A 13107-nucleotide genomic window follows, 5' to 3' on the forward strand; every position below is an offset into this window, starting at 1 on the left:
ACATGTTCCTTTCCCTCCCCCATCCTGCTGTAGCTTTCAGGAAGATGATAAGTATTGCTTTAACTGGACTTTACTCTTTTGGATAATGGGAACATGAGTAAAAGGAGGCCATAAAGAAAAAAATTAGAACCTTGCAGGAGTTAAAACAATGGTAATTACAAGACTTAAAATAATGATAATTTTTAGCTGCACAGAAGAGTTTCTGTTTTCCTCTGCCAAATATAGTACCTCTCATAAGAACAAAATGATGATTTTTTTTTTTTTTTTTTTTTTTTTTTTTTTTTTTTTTTTTTTTTCCCCCTGAAAGACCCTGACTGTGCCCTCTCCTTCAGCAGCTCTGGGCCTAATTGACCGCAATGATTGCACATGACAGCCAGCAGGGAATCTGTCAACTCTTCAGGAGTTTGGTGCTGGAGGGGGAGGATGATGGGTCATGTTGCTCTTGAGAAGGCAGCAAAAATAATGACCTCTCCTTCAAGCCTAGTCTAAAATTGTTTTGCCTCTTGCTTTCTTATCCGATTGAAAGAAATCCAAGGCGCAATTGAGTTACAAAGTCTAGTTCATGGCTAGAAAAGCCAGAGCTCTCTGACTGAGGTACCCTTTAGGAACAAAACAAGTTCCTCAAAATAACATTTTTATCCACTTTAGTGGAAAAATCCCCTCCTGTCTGATTCAGCTCACAGGAGTCTGGAATACATCATCATCAATAGCGAAGAATTTAACTCTCTGTACAGAGTAATCCCATCTTTATCTTAAAAACTTCTTGTAGTGCCAGCCCTATGACGAACCACCTTGCCCTCACCAATCTTTATCACCACTGCAGTCCCCTGGACTACTGAAAATATCAGTCCTGACAGAGGAAATTGTTAGAAGGAGGGAGAAGCTGGAGGGTATTCTGAAAACTTATCCCAAAGGATTGGTATCAACATTATTTTGAGGCTGGTGCCCTTAAAACAAAATGTACATCATTCAGACCAACCTTCAGGAGAAGGTCCAAAACTTGATTTTGCTCAAAAATTTTAGCTTCATCAGGTGAAAGCTAGCAGAAAAGGAAGGAAATGTTTGTGTCTGTTTGGAGTGAAGGAGGAAAGTTGAGATTTAAGATATTATTAAATTACACTGTTATGGGCTACACAAAACTCAATAAAAACTTTCTTTGAGGACTTGAATTGCTTTTTTTATCTTTATAAGAGTAAACATTGTTATCACTTCCTCAAAAATCCCCAATTTTTAGGTTGACAAAATCAAAAAACCCATTTTTGGACAAAAAATCATTGCAGATACTAATGCTTTATTTTTGCATTGCATTGTTAGGTTTTCTCTCATATGGTAAAAGTTTTTTCCACCCGTTTCTCAATGTTGTTAATTTTGTTCCATAAAGCATATGGAAATTAAAAAAAAAATAATATCTGTGGTTTTGAAACACGGATTATTCATAATGGTCATAGTGATCATACAAGTTTGCTTCAGGAGGAGTCAGTGAGGACATGGTCTTGTTGGTATTAGCAGGAACTGAATCAAACACTCTGAGCTCCCTTCAACCTTATCCTCATTACGTCAATGACCTAAAGAGCAGTCTTGTGACTGTGTCCAGCCCCAAAGCTGCTCTGCCCCTAAAGATGTGCATTTCTGCAGGGACACCGTGTCTTCCAAAAAAAGAAAAAATAAAACCTAAAAAACCAAAAAAAAAGTGGGATCTTAAAAAAAAGATCCCTTTCTTTCCCATTCTTCTATTCTAATATTAATCTATATATATGCAGATTTCCAAAGAAGTTACTCTGTTGGGGAGTAGTACCACAGAGAATAGCAAAACCAAGTGAGATTGACAAGACTAGAAATGATGAGTTCTGTTATAATATCCCCTGCAGAATGGTAACCTTTCTATGACAGGCTTAATCATAGTTTATGCTATAAATATGTTATAAAGGACATTTCCGCCTTTTTTTTTTTTTTTTTTTTGTTTTTTTGTTTTTTAAAGACTCTTTCCTGAAAAATGTGAATTATTTCCATGGAATATTTCTAAATTAAATGCAATCTTTGATTTCTTCTATTCTTGCAGCAAACAAATGTCACCACCTTGTTAATGCCAAACACAAAAGGGAAGAATTTAGAAGTCTTAACAGAAAATATGAATTTGAAAATGGAAAGCAGAGAGGGTGTCAATGTCTGAAGACAGAAAAGTCTTAAGGTAAAATATCATGGGCTGACATTTTGAAAATAAGGATTATTTTCATGCAGTGTCCATAAAATGAAAAAAAAAATAAAAAGAGCCGGTATCCTGAAGAGTATTAGCCATGCTGAAAAAAAAATTAAAAATATGAATTACTATATTTTTATCTGTTTTCAGTCAAAAGGAAGTAGAGTGAAAGGAAGTTTTCCTGCATTACACAAACATGGCACAAATTGCAGGAGGAAAAAATGTGTCAGTAATGGAGAATCTTCACATTCCTGTTTTGAGGCAGATTTACAGACAATAAAAAGAAAAGAATATTGGTAGCAGAGTATTTACTTGGGAAAAATTCCGTTCCCCAGAAATTAGTTGCTATATTATCAATTTGAGTATTTTTACCCTTTATTCTACTTTTTTTTTTCCTGTCACCAATAAAATTATTGTTTATAGAAATAAACAGCTTATTCTTACAAAAAAAAAAAAAAAAACAAACCAAAAAAAGGAAATGCATGACATTTTGGCATATTACAAGTTTTTCTTTTTATTTGAGTGATGGGAAAAAAAGGCAGTTTCATCTTTATTTTTTTAATAAATAAATTGTAACACTTCTTACCAACTGAAAGAGTAGACAATTTGTAATTCCTATGGGTTTATTATTTTTTTCACACCTACCAATGTATTTAGTTCACATCTTTGATAACTGTAATAATCTCTGTTACATTTCTACAATCAATGGTCTTGATGCCTCTATCAGCTGAAATGTATATACACAGAAATTACCAAATAATAATGGTATCTGGCTTGTGAGGTCCTTATTTCTCTTCTAGTCCCTCGCTGTTTATCTTGGTCATATTGTCTTTCCAAGCTACCTGAGGAATAATTCCTGAGTAACCCAGCTTGTGCTACTTTGAATTCCCACTTTTGCACATGAATGGTGGACCTCTAAGTGCCTAATTACAAAAGACCTGCCAGTCTCCATCAACAGTCCAAACATGGGGTACAGTGTTTCTGTGCATTTTGTCAGGGATGAAGACAGTTTGGAGGCTACCTCATCTTCACAGGTACTGAAATAAAAAGCAGGAGAAAGAGAGTGAATACAGAAAAATGTACTCTTTCTCCCCAAACCCCTTCAGGAAATAATAAAATGTCTTAATATTTTCCACATTTAAAGTAATTTGGAGAATTTTTCAGTGAAGCATTTTCTGCATTTGCACTCTGTCAGGCAAGTATTTATAGGTCCAAAATATTATATAATTTTCTGGTCACTGAAGTGCTCATTCACTGTTTTGGAGGGCTGAATATTGGTCCTTGCTTCAGCTGTTTCATATTAATCCATGTCTTGGATGATGACCAAAGATGATTCCAAAAGCCATTCGGAATTTGATATTTGATGGGGAAAACCTCTTTCCAGGTTTCACCAGGCTTGCTTATCTGTCCTCTACAGCTTTCTTCAGTTCAAAGTTCTGTGCTGATAGGAAACAGAAACTTTTTTAGAAATCCTTATAGATTTTATGGGGCAAGCAAACTCTTTTTCTACTTATCTATTTTTGCTGTTTTCACAATAGCTGGAGGTTATAATGTACATAATGTGTTAAAAAAAAGTCAGCTTTGTTGAGAGGCTAAATAGCCCCCTTTTACTAAAATTCAGTTGTCCTGATTATCCTCTGCTTCACAAATTATAACATCTTTCATATCTGCATTATGAGAGTTAGAATGATGACAAGGGCTTTTGTGAGAGGAGAAATTGAGTTTAATAGTGATAATATAGATAAAATGTGGCCCTGGTAGAATGGCTGGAGAACATTCACTCCAAAAAATGAAGTTGAGACTGGCAGGTCAAAGATATGTTTTTCATGCTTTGCCTTTCCAAAGATTGGGCAGCAGAAATTAGCAAAGATTCTTGGAGAAAATCATATAATTTCACAGAAACAAATGAAATCCTACATGGCTTAAATGAACCTAGAGCCCACATGAGTATCTGGTTCACAATTCAGCATTGCATTTTTTTGGCATATTTTCCCTTGGTCTTGGAACTGTGGCACTGTAGCAATTTACATATGGAAAAAAATAAAATAGACGTTATTTTAATGAAGACTGCGTGTTTTTTCTCCTACATATTCCTTTCACATTTATTGAACTTGGTTTTACACACAGAAGGCTTCAACTTCATCACAAATGCAGAGGCTGATGGACACAGTCATATATCAAATTCTCACTGCTAACCTTACAAATGAACTCTCAGGAGAGCTGCAGAGTTGGGGCTCTAACTCTGTCCTATGCATTTCTTTCATGCTCAGCTCAAGCTGCCACATGCCTGTCTCTGTGACTTAGAGATAAGGGAATCATCACTCAGGACTCTGCACAGGCACAGTAATCTGCCTTTTCTGGTGTGCATTTACTGATATATTGTGGTACTGGTCTTCATGCTAGCATGTGCATTTCCTGTGTTTAGTCCAAGAGGAAGACAAAGATTAGAAAGATTTTAACAAGGTTATTAAATTCTGGTGCAGATGGACAGCACTATCCTCAAGGTAATAGCTATTTCTGATTAAAAGAAGCCTCCTGGATATGGTAAGTATCAAAATGCCAATGTGCTGAGCATCCTTTCCACATTCTGCTTTGAAATTAATGCTTTTTTCTGATGAGGTTGCTCTAGCTCCCAGATGAGATTTAAATTTTTATCCCTGTAGACACTTTGATGAATATTTAACATCCATGGGTTTTAGTGTGGTGACTTGCATACTAAAAGTAAGAAAATTTTTAGAGTAATTAAATATTTACTACCCGAAACATCTTCATGTAAGTTAAAATATTGAAAAAGTGATGTACAGATATGTTGTCTCAAAAGTGTTACAAAAAAAAAAAAAAAATTTTCCATTTATCACACTTCCTTCTGAGGTTCCTGAAAACCTATTTGAGAATACTGTGCAAACCCTAATCAACTATGCATTTAGAATATATGCAAGCATTCAGTTTGTACTACGTGCAACTTTTAAAGGTGAAAAAAAGCCTATAGATTTTATTTTCTTCAGTCCTTTTTAGTACATCCATTTGTGTAACTATTCCAAATGAAAACATTAACATTTATTTAGAAAACATTTAGTACATCCATTTGGAAAGTTACTATAACGTACCAGTGCTACAAGTGTTCCGGCATATAAATATTCCTCTTTCATTTGTCCTTTTCCTTAAGTATAAATTTGCTCCGTTATACCTGAAAGGCAAATGGAAGTGGAAGCACTGATTAGGAAATTATGTTCTCCATAGCAAACACGACAAGGTCATTTTGTATTTAATATTCAGAGTTAATATGGCAAAAATCCTGATTTATTTTATATAGATTCATTATAAGCCAAGAATGGAAATGCAATGGGAGAATTATTTCCCATTCCAGCTTGTGAAACTTTTGTTGGGTCTGTCTACTAACCAAAGAAATCATCATGGGGCTTGCAATGCAATCACTTTTACTACCACAAATCCTGACATTTAGAGCACAGAAGAGAGAAGTTTTGAGGAACAGAAGAAATGAGAGTGTATCTACCTCCTTCAAGAACTCATCTTTGCTAGCAAAATGATTTCTGAAACTTCCACCCACATTTTCCAACATGGTATGCTGCACATTAGATTCACTGAGCTGGGATGGAAAAAAAGCCTGCATGGATGCCCCAATTTAGAAATTAAAACCACCCAAATATGGAGATAAACTAATGATGTGCATTCAATAAATATATACATTTGTAATTAATGTAGTGTAGAAGAGAGCCCGTAGAATAGATAGTCATAGAGATTTGATTCACAGATATATTCAACTTTAATTAAAGCTATCTGATCCTAAAAGATTCTGTTTTAGTAATGCAACTCTGCTTTCAGTTGTCCTGACTAGATCTGGTAATAACTGCCCAAAAAGTATGGCTAAAATTCTTAGGTCCGAATGTTGAAGAACTGCTGGGTATGTGTATCTTCACCCAGAATATCAGTCAAGCAGTTCTACTGAAATTGGTGACTTACACCAACTTGGCAAATTCGACTTAATGTCTCTGCAATGACTGTTATATTAAGAAAAACTTCTGGCTGCAGATGAAGATCCCAACAAAGTCTCTCCTGGTCACCATGCAATGCATTCACTGGTAAATTCTTGCTAATGTAGTTCTTTCTTTGCAGCATGATCTCAAAAGCAGGAGACACAACACTTGTCATATCCTCTGAGCCTAACTGTGGGAAAATACTCTTAAGCTTTTTCTTTCTGTGGTTTATTTATGGGCTCTTCTGATTCACTTTAGATGGAACAAATTAGGTGGGTTTTTTTCCTCCTCTTTAATAAAGAAGGAATTTAAAGAAACTTTTGTTTTAGCTAAATCCCTGTCTTAAGCACCTGGTGAAATATCTTCAGCATTATTTGTCTTTTCTAGTACAAGACAAGAAGCAATGCTGTCATGTGATATACACCTCTCTCACGGTGGAGAGGGTTCTGCTTCGTCCCTCAGGTGATTTTTCCAAAGTTCCTTCTCTCTCCACTGCACAGTGTCCATTTCTCAGAAATGGTTTCAAAGAGACATTTTAAAACAATATTTATGTGAAGTCAGTTTTTCAAGCTTCCCTCTTAGTTCTGAAGCTTTTTCCCTCCTATTCAAGTGCAATATTTCACTCTGGTTTTTTTTTCTCTTTTTGTACTGAAAATGTATTTTTTATGCATAAACATCACAGTCTTAGTCTTGCTATTTTATGTTTTCATAAATTAGCTCATCAGCAGTGTTTTTCTCTTATGCTTTCTTTTATTCTCTGCAACCTCTCTACACCACTGTTTCCTCCTTAATAAAAACAGAAATCCACTATGAATTAATTAATTTGATTCTAATAGCCCAGAAGGTGACCTTGTATTTATTTAATCATGTTCAAATATGAGTCACAAGGGTCAGTTGTCATTATGGAGGCATGTTTAAGGGGTATGAAGTGTGCTGTTGATATAATGTCCAAACTTATGAAAATTTCACTTCTCAGATATTTATACATTGATGTACAAATACAACAACTGTTTTTGGAATGTTTTGCAGTTGTGGATGAAAGCTCTTGAAACAAAATCAGACATGATTAACCTTTTTACATCTATCTATCCTCCACAGTGCAGGGTGCAACCTTACTTAAGAATTCTGTAATCTTCTTTCCATTCTCCCTGTCCCAGTTCTTCTCCAAGAACTACACTGACAGTGGTAACAGAATCTTAGGACATTGAATGAATCAGAAAAGAATAGGATAGATGTTGTTTGCCCCCACTCCTTTGAATCAAAAGATTGTGACTGGGATGGAATATCAAATGGAAACTCAGCCTTGATTACCTCATTACTGCAAAGAGAATCCTCCTTGCATGGTCTTCATGAGTAGGCAGTTCCCAAGCAGGACATGCATTGCAACACACAAATGTATTTTAGTAGAATAATCTGAAGGTCTTTGTTTTCTTCAAAGCATGGAGAAAAGCCCACCTCATCCGCAATCCCTAACTTCTTAACTTTAAACAGAAAAACCCCCACTCATTACTCTCTGTCAAAGGATAATTGACCAAGAACTTCTGGAGTCACTGGACGGACTGTCTCTGACTTAAGTACCCAAGATCAAGGGTGTCTTAATCTAACTTAAGACCAGTAGTTTTGAAAAGGGCACCACTAAGAAACCCAAGATTTCTAGCAATCTCTATACATGCCGGGAGACATTGACAAGCAGCAATGCAGGAAACACTGTATATGTGTCATTTTATTCCTACAACTGTAATGAAAAAAAAAATAATACTTTTTTAATATTGTGGTTAAAATTGAATAGAAACTTCTGCACTGCACTCTGGTGCATGAAAGACAAAGGAAGCTAAGAGGGCTGTTTGATCTTCAGAGGGTCAGGTAAGTACAGCAGAAGACAGGATGGATAAAATGGGAACTACTTCAGAGCTCAGATGGAATGTGAAGTGCACAGAAGGTGGAAGCAGGCAGGAATTTAGTGACATTGCTTGGATGAAGTTAGGAAAGCTAAAGTTCATATGGAATTGAAGCTAGCAGGGATGTGAAGTACAATAAAGAAATGTTTCTGCAAGTGCATTGCCAACAAAAGAAAGACCAAAGAAAATGACCCCATTGCTCAGTGAGGTAGAGGGGCCAAATATGTAAGTCATAGAGACGACTGGGTTACTCAGTGGGGTTTTTTGCCTCAGTTTTTTCCTATTCTGATATGTCCGCAGATATCTAAGGTGTTTGCAGAGAAAGATCTGGATGACATGGCAATCAAGTGGATCATGAATAAGCAGGGTGCCTCTGTAGCAAAAAAAGACTAGTTGTATCTTGGGATGTATTAACAAAATTGTATTCATGAGACTGTGGGGAGCAACTGACCTCTTCTCAGGTTACTATTTATGAGTTACCAAAACCAGGGGATGGTTGAAAAACAGTCTTTGAGAAACCTCACCATGTTTCACAAAAGCAGACACCCATTCAAAACACTCCAAAGGTCTGGAAAAGCTATTTGTCGATAACAGCTAGATTCAAGGCTTCTTAACAAGTAAGCTGTAAAAGAGAAGTGAAGTCCTTCTTTGCAAAATAGCCTTGTGTTTGCTAAAAGTCAAGAGCAACATTTTTGTCTTCTGGTGGAGCGTCCTTTGTTTATTCCACTCAACAATAACAAATAGTGGCAAAAAAAGAGTAAAAATTGGGTTTTCTCTACCTAGGGAAACTGCAGCTTTGATTCTCTCTTTCACTTCAGGAAGAAAATAACCTCTAACATTTAAGTAACTATATGGCCCTTACAAATATTTACTTCAATGTTTTTGCAAGCTCTGATTTGTTTTGAACTGCTTCTGACCACAGGATGTCTTTGGGCAATCTGTCTCTTACTTACAGAAGAGGCATTGCTAGTCATCTTCTATGACATACTCTTTTCTTATTTTCCTCTTGTCGGTGAGTGCATATCTCTTCTGCAAACTTCCTTTTTATACCATTTGTTGTGATGATTAATTCATTAAATTTAAAAACAAAGACACTCAGAACCTGCTGCAATCTTAAGCGGTAATTTCCACTGATGTACTATTGTATACTGCAACTGGGTCCAAACTCTTCAGTATGAAATAACATTTTTTAGGGCAAGGCCTTAGTCCTTACTTGGATTGCTTCTTGGTCCTGCTTAAAATGTTGAATGATCTATCTCATAAAAATGTGATGCATTTCACTGAGAGGTCCTAGATGTCTCTTATAATCTTTACTTGAAAGATAAGACACTAAAACAATTGAGCATGCAAGAAATCGTCACCCTGTCCACCTTGCTAACATGAACACGTGGGCTCCATTTCACCCTTCAAATCTATCTGCAGACCAGGACCATGTATTTGGTGATAAAGTCTTTGCCAGTGTCATGGATGGTGCTAAATGTGACACTGTAATGATTTTCACTTTTGATTTCATTGACATACTTTGGTCTTTCCCTGCAAAGTGTTGATATATTTTGGTCTTTTCCTAGGAAAACAGAATGTAAACCTCCATGCTTCAATACTTCCACCTGCAATTGCACCATCTGTCTCAAAAAGACAAACACAACCTAAACAAAAATCCTGTAGTGTAGTTTCTCAGACCCTTATGTTACAAAAACCCTTCAAAATTTGATCCTTTGTTTCGTACAGAAGGTGTTTTTATTCTTGCATTTCTGAGGAGAGCTCTTTTCTAAAGTCATCCCTGCAAGTCATCCTCTGCCTTCCCATAGTTTCATTCTGTGATTTTTTAACTGAAAACTAAAGCAGATCCTAAAAACCAATTTATTTCTCTTCCTGTCTTTTACACAAAAGAAGACTGGAACTATGTTTCTTATGATTGCTTTGTAATTTTCTTCATGATAGGTGCTTTTGTATGAGTCATTTTCACCCAAGCCTTCTGCAGAAAAATTCCAAGTAAAACAAAATAAAAATGGATACAGATGCACATTTCAAAACACATCTGTAATTTCAAATCTGCTCAGTGTTACTAAGTGCAAGTTCCCACATAGTGCTCCTTCCATGGCTGATGCATGGGCACCATACCCATGCATCAGCCCTGATTCACCATCTGTGCTCAGGGTGATTTTGGTGAGCATGCACAGTGTAGGCAGTATTTGGAGTATCAGAGGGACTGTGTGTACCCAGAGGGAATTTCACCACCATGGGTGGTGTGCACCCAGTGTGCAAGACTGTCCTCATATGGGTCATCTGTAAAGCTGTGCAGAGAGATAAAAGCCTTTTCTCTGTCTGAGGGAAGGAGGATGATGCCTGGGGGTCTCTATTGTGAGTGGGATTTTTAAACCAAGTTTAAAGGTCAGCAATGCAGGAAAGCACCTAGTCTAAGTGAGAGGCAGGGAAGGGCCTCCTGAGTGAGAGAAGAGAGGTCAGATCAGCTTTTTGAAAAGCCTACCCTTGCCCTTAATTTCTTATTTGGTTTAAAGGAATGCTGCAAAGAAGTGACAGTGTAGTACTTGTAGCATGGGCCTGTGACTCGAGAGATCAGCCTTAAAATCTTAGCACAAAGTGATTGAGAGCCATGTGGCACAGTCTGCTCCATTTCTTAACCAGTTTCCCCCTCCTCATTGGCACAGGAGTGTGGGGAAGAGGGTCAGAGGTAAGTTCATCACACACTGTGGCTTCCATCCCTTTCTGCTCAGGGGGGGGACTCCTGACCCTGTTCTCCTGCTCCACTCTTCTCCTCCCACAGGAGACAATCCTGCACCAACTTCTCCAATCTGAGTCCTTTCCACAAGACCCAGTTCTTCATTAATCCTCCCACAGATGCAACCTTTCAGGAACAGAGTATTCTAGTGTGGGTCCCCCATGGGGCTAGAGGTCCTGCCGGTAGCCTGCTCAAGCATGGGATTTCCATGGGGTCACAGCCTTCTTCAAGCATCCACTTGCTCTGGAGGATCATAATCATTAATTTTACAATTATATCCAATTATTTTAGTTCTGCCTATTTTGTATTAAATTAATAATATTGAAGCTTTCTAAGTTTATTTTCAACTTTTGAGTTGGTTATTTTTAAAGCTGAAGGTCTCATTCCCAGGTTTCAAAGAAGATACAGTGCAATCTTGTCAAGAGATTAAAGAAGAAGGAGGGAAAAGAGTGAATCTTAAAATTGCAAGCACAATTTCCATATTTTTTGTTTCTGTATTTTTTAAAACTCCTTTTCCTGAGCATGAAAGAGCCAAGAGCATTCAAAAGACATACTTTTAAGAATATATATCTTTGTCTTTGATAACTAAATGAAATTTGTGATTGGTAGATCCAAGTCACTGTGCAACATCCCAGCAGTATAGAGTGTAGTTAAAAACTGGAGTTTAGAGAAAGACTTTGATAGTGGGGATTTATCCTTCCACTGATGAGAAATCTGTGTCAGAGGAGAATGGAGAGGATTGTGTAAGGAAAGCTACCTTAAGTGTCCACGTTTTTAGTAATCTTCCTCAATTCAATACCAGTTTTGTCTTCCAGCCTACATTAGAAGGCACCGATTTGTTTGCTTTCAGAAAGCTAAAGAAAAAATATATAAAATAACACAGATTATCTGTAGAGTGAATACTGGAATGTAGCTGAATCTTCATCCAGCATTCTTCTGGAAATTACATTTGTGCAGCCACATGTTTTTATGGTTTTATTTTCTCCCTTTGGACCCATTTATTGCCTTACTATTTCTCAAGTTATAAAAGTGGGTAGCTCACAGAGTGAATCAGCTACCAGAATGTTTGAAAGTCTTACTCAGATCCTATCCCCTCTGTGCAAATCCTATGACTGAACAATTGCTGTGTCTTACATTTAACTCCATTCTTTGGCTTGCTTGAAGTAGTACAGGATAGCATAGCAAGAAATCTGCTGAAGTGCACTTACAACTATTCTTCGGTTAATTACAAATCATTACTTGCAAAGTTCTTAAAAGATATGGCGAAGAAATGAATTTTTGTATTACCAAGAATAGGAGATCAGTGATTTTTCCCAATAAAGTTTTTTGCTACCCTTTTGTGGTGTCTGCATCTCTCTGTACTGCAGAGTACTGTACTCAGCCCACTACAGCCACAACATTTTTAAAAACACAAAACAGCTACAGAGTCATAATTTTTTCATCTCCATGGCTACTTTCAACTCCAGTAATAGAATCATAGAACCATTAAGGATGGAAAAGACCTCTGAGATCATTGATTCCAGCCATTAAGCTAACATGCTCTTGTGATTTAATCTGAGCTGGAAACTAAGAACCATGCAGCTGCTTGTTCTCTCTCCAGGCCTGTCCCTATGGAATAGGGAAGAGAATGAAAAGTCAGACTTGTAGGTTGAGATAAAAGCAGCTTAAGAATTGAAAACAAATTAAAATACAATAATAGTAATAGCAAATAATAATAATAAAAAGGGAAAGAAGAAGTCCCATAAGACCCAAACAAAAAGGTGATGCAAGATACAATTGCTTACCACCCCCTGACCAATACCAGACTTTGTTCCAAACTCAGATCTGGCCCTTCTAACAAGTAAGTCCCCCAGTTTATACACTGGGCATGATGTTCTGTGTTGTGAAATATCTCTGAGGGCAGTTTGGGTCACCTGTCCTGGCTGCGTGCCCTCTGTTTCTTTTATCTACCTCCTCACAGGCACAGCATGAGACACACACACACACACAAAGTCCTTGACTAGGGATAAACAAAATATAGCAAAAGCCAAAACATCAGCATGTTATTAATAGCATTCTCATTCTGAATCCAAAACACAGCCCTCTAAGAGCTACAGAGAAGAAATTAACTCCATCCCAGCTGAACCCAGCACACACACCTTATTAAAAGCAAATAGAAACGGAAAAAGTGATCTTTACAGCTGCTGTTGTTTAGCTGCCACTGGATATACAGTTTTGTAGGTAAAGTGTCAAAAAAAAGCACATCTCTGTCTTCTGAGTCCTTGATTTCTGCTGTGA

At 37.0% G+C, this 13107-nt stretch overlaps 1 long non-coding RNA gene across 1 annotated transcript; it reads right to left on the bottom strand.

Moving 5' to 3' along the window:
* Positions 1-3322: 3322 nt before the first annotated feature.
* Positions 3323-12700, bottom strand: LOC120762043 (uncharacterized). The gene is made up of 5 exons (XR_005703804.1): positions 12615-12700; positions 12333-12438; positions 11588-11684; positions 5305-5384; positions 3323-3638 (listed from the first exon to the last, which is right to left on the bottom strand). It is a non-coding gene; the product is annotated as an uncharacterized LOC120762043 (long non-coding RNA).
* Between the last annotated feature and the right edge of the window lie 407 nt (positions 12701-13107).

This window comes from Hirundo rustica, chromosome 1 (assembly GCF_015227805.2).
Source record: "Hirundo rustica isolate bHirRus1 chromosome 1, bHirRus1.pri.v3, whole genome shotgun sequence".
Classification (NCBI taxonomy): domain Eukaryota; kingdom Metazoa; phylum Chordata; class Aves; order Passeriformes; family Hirundinidae; genus Hirundo; species Hirundo rustica.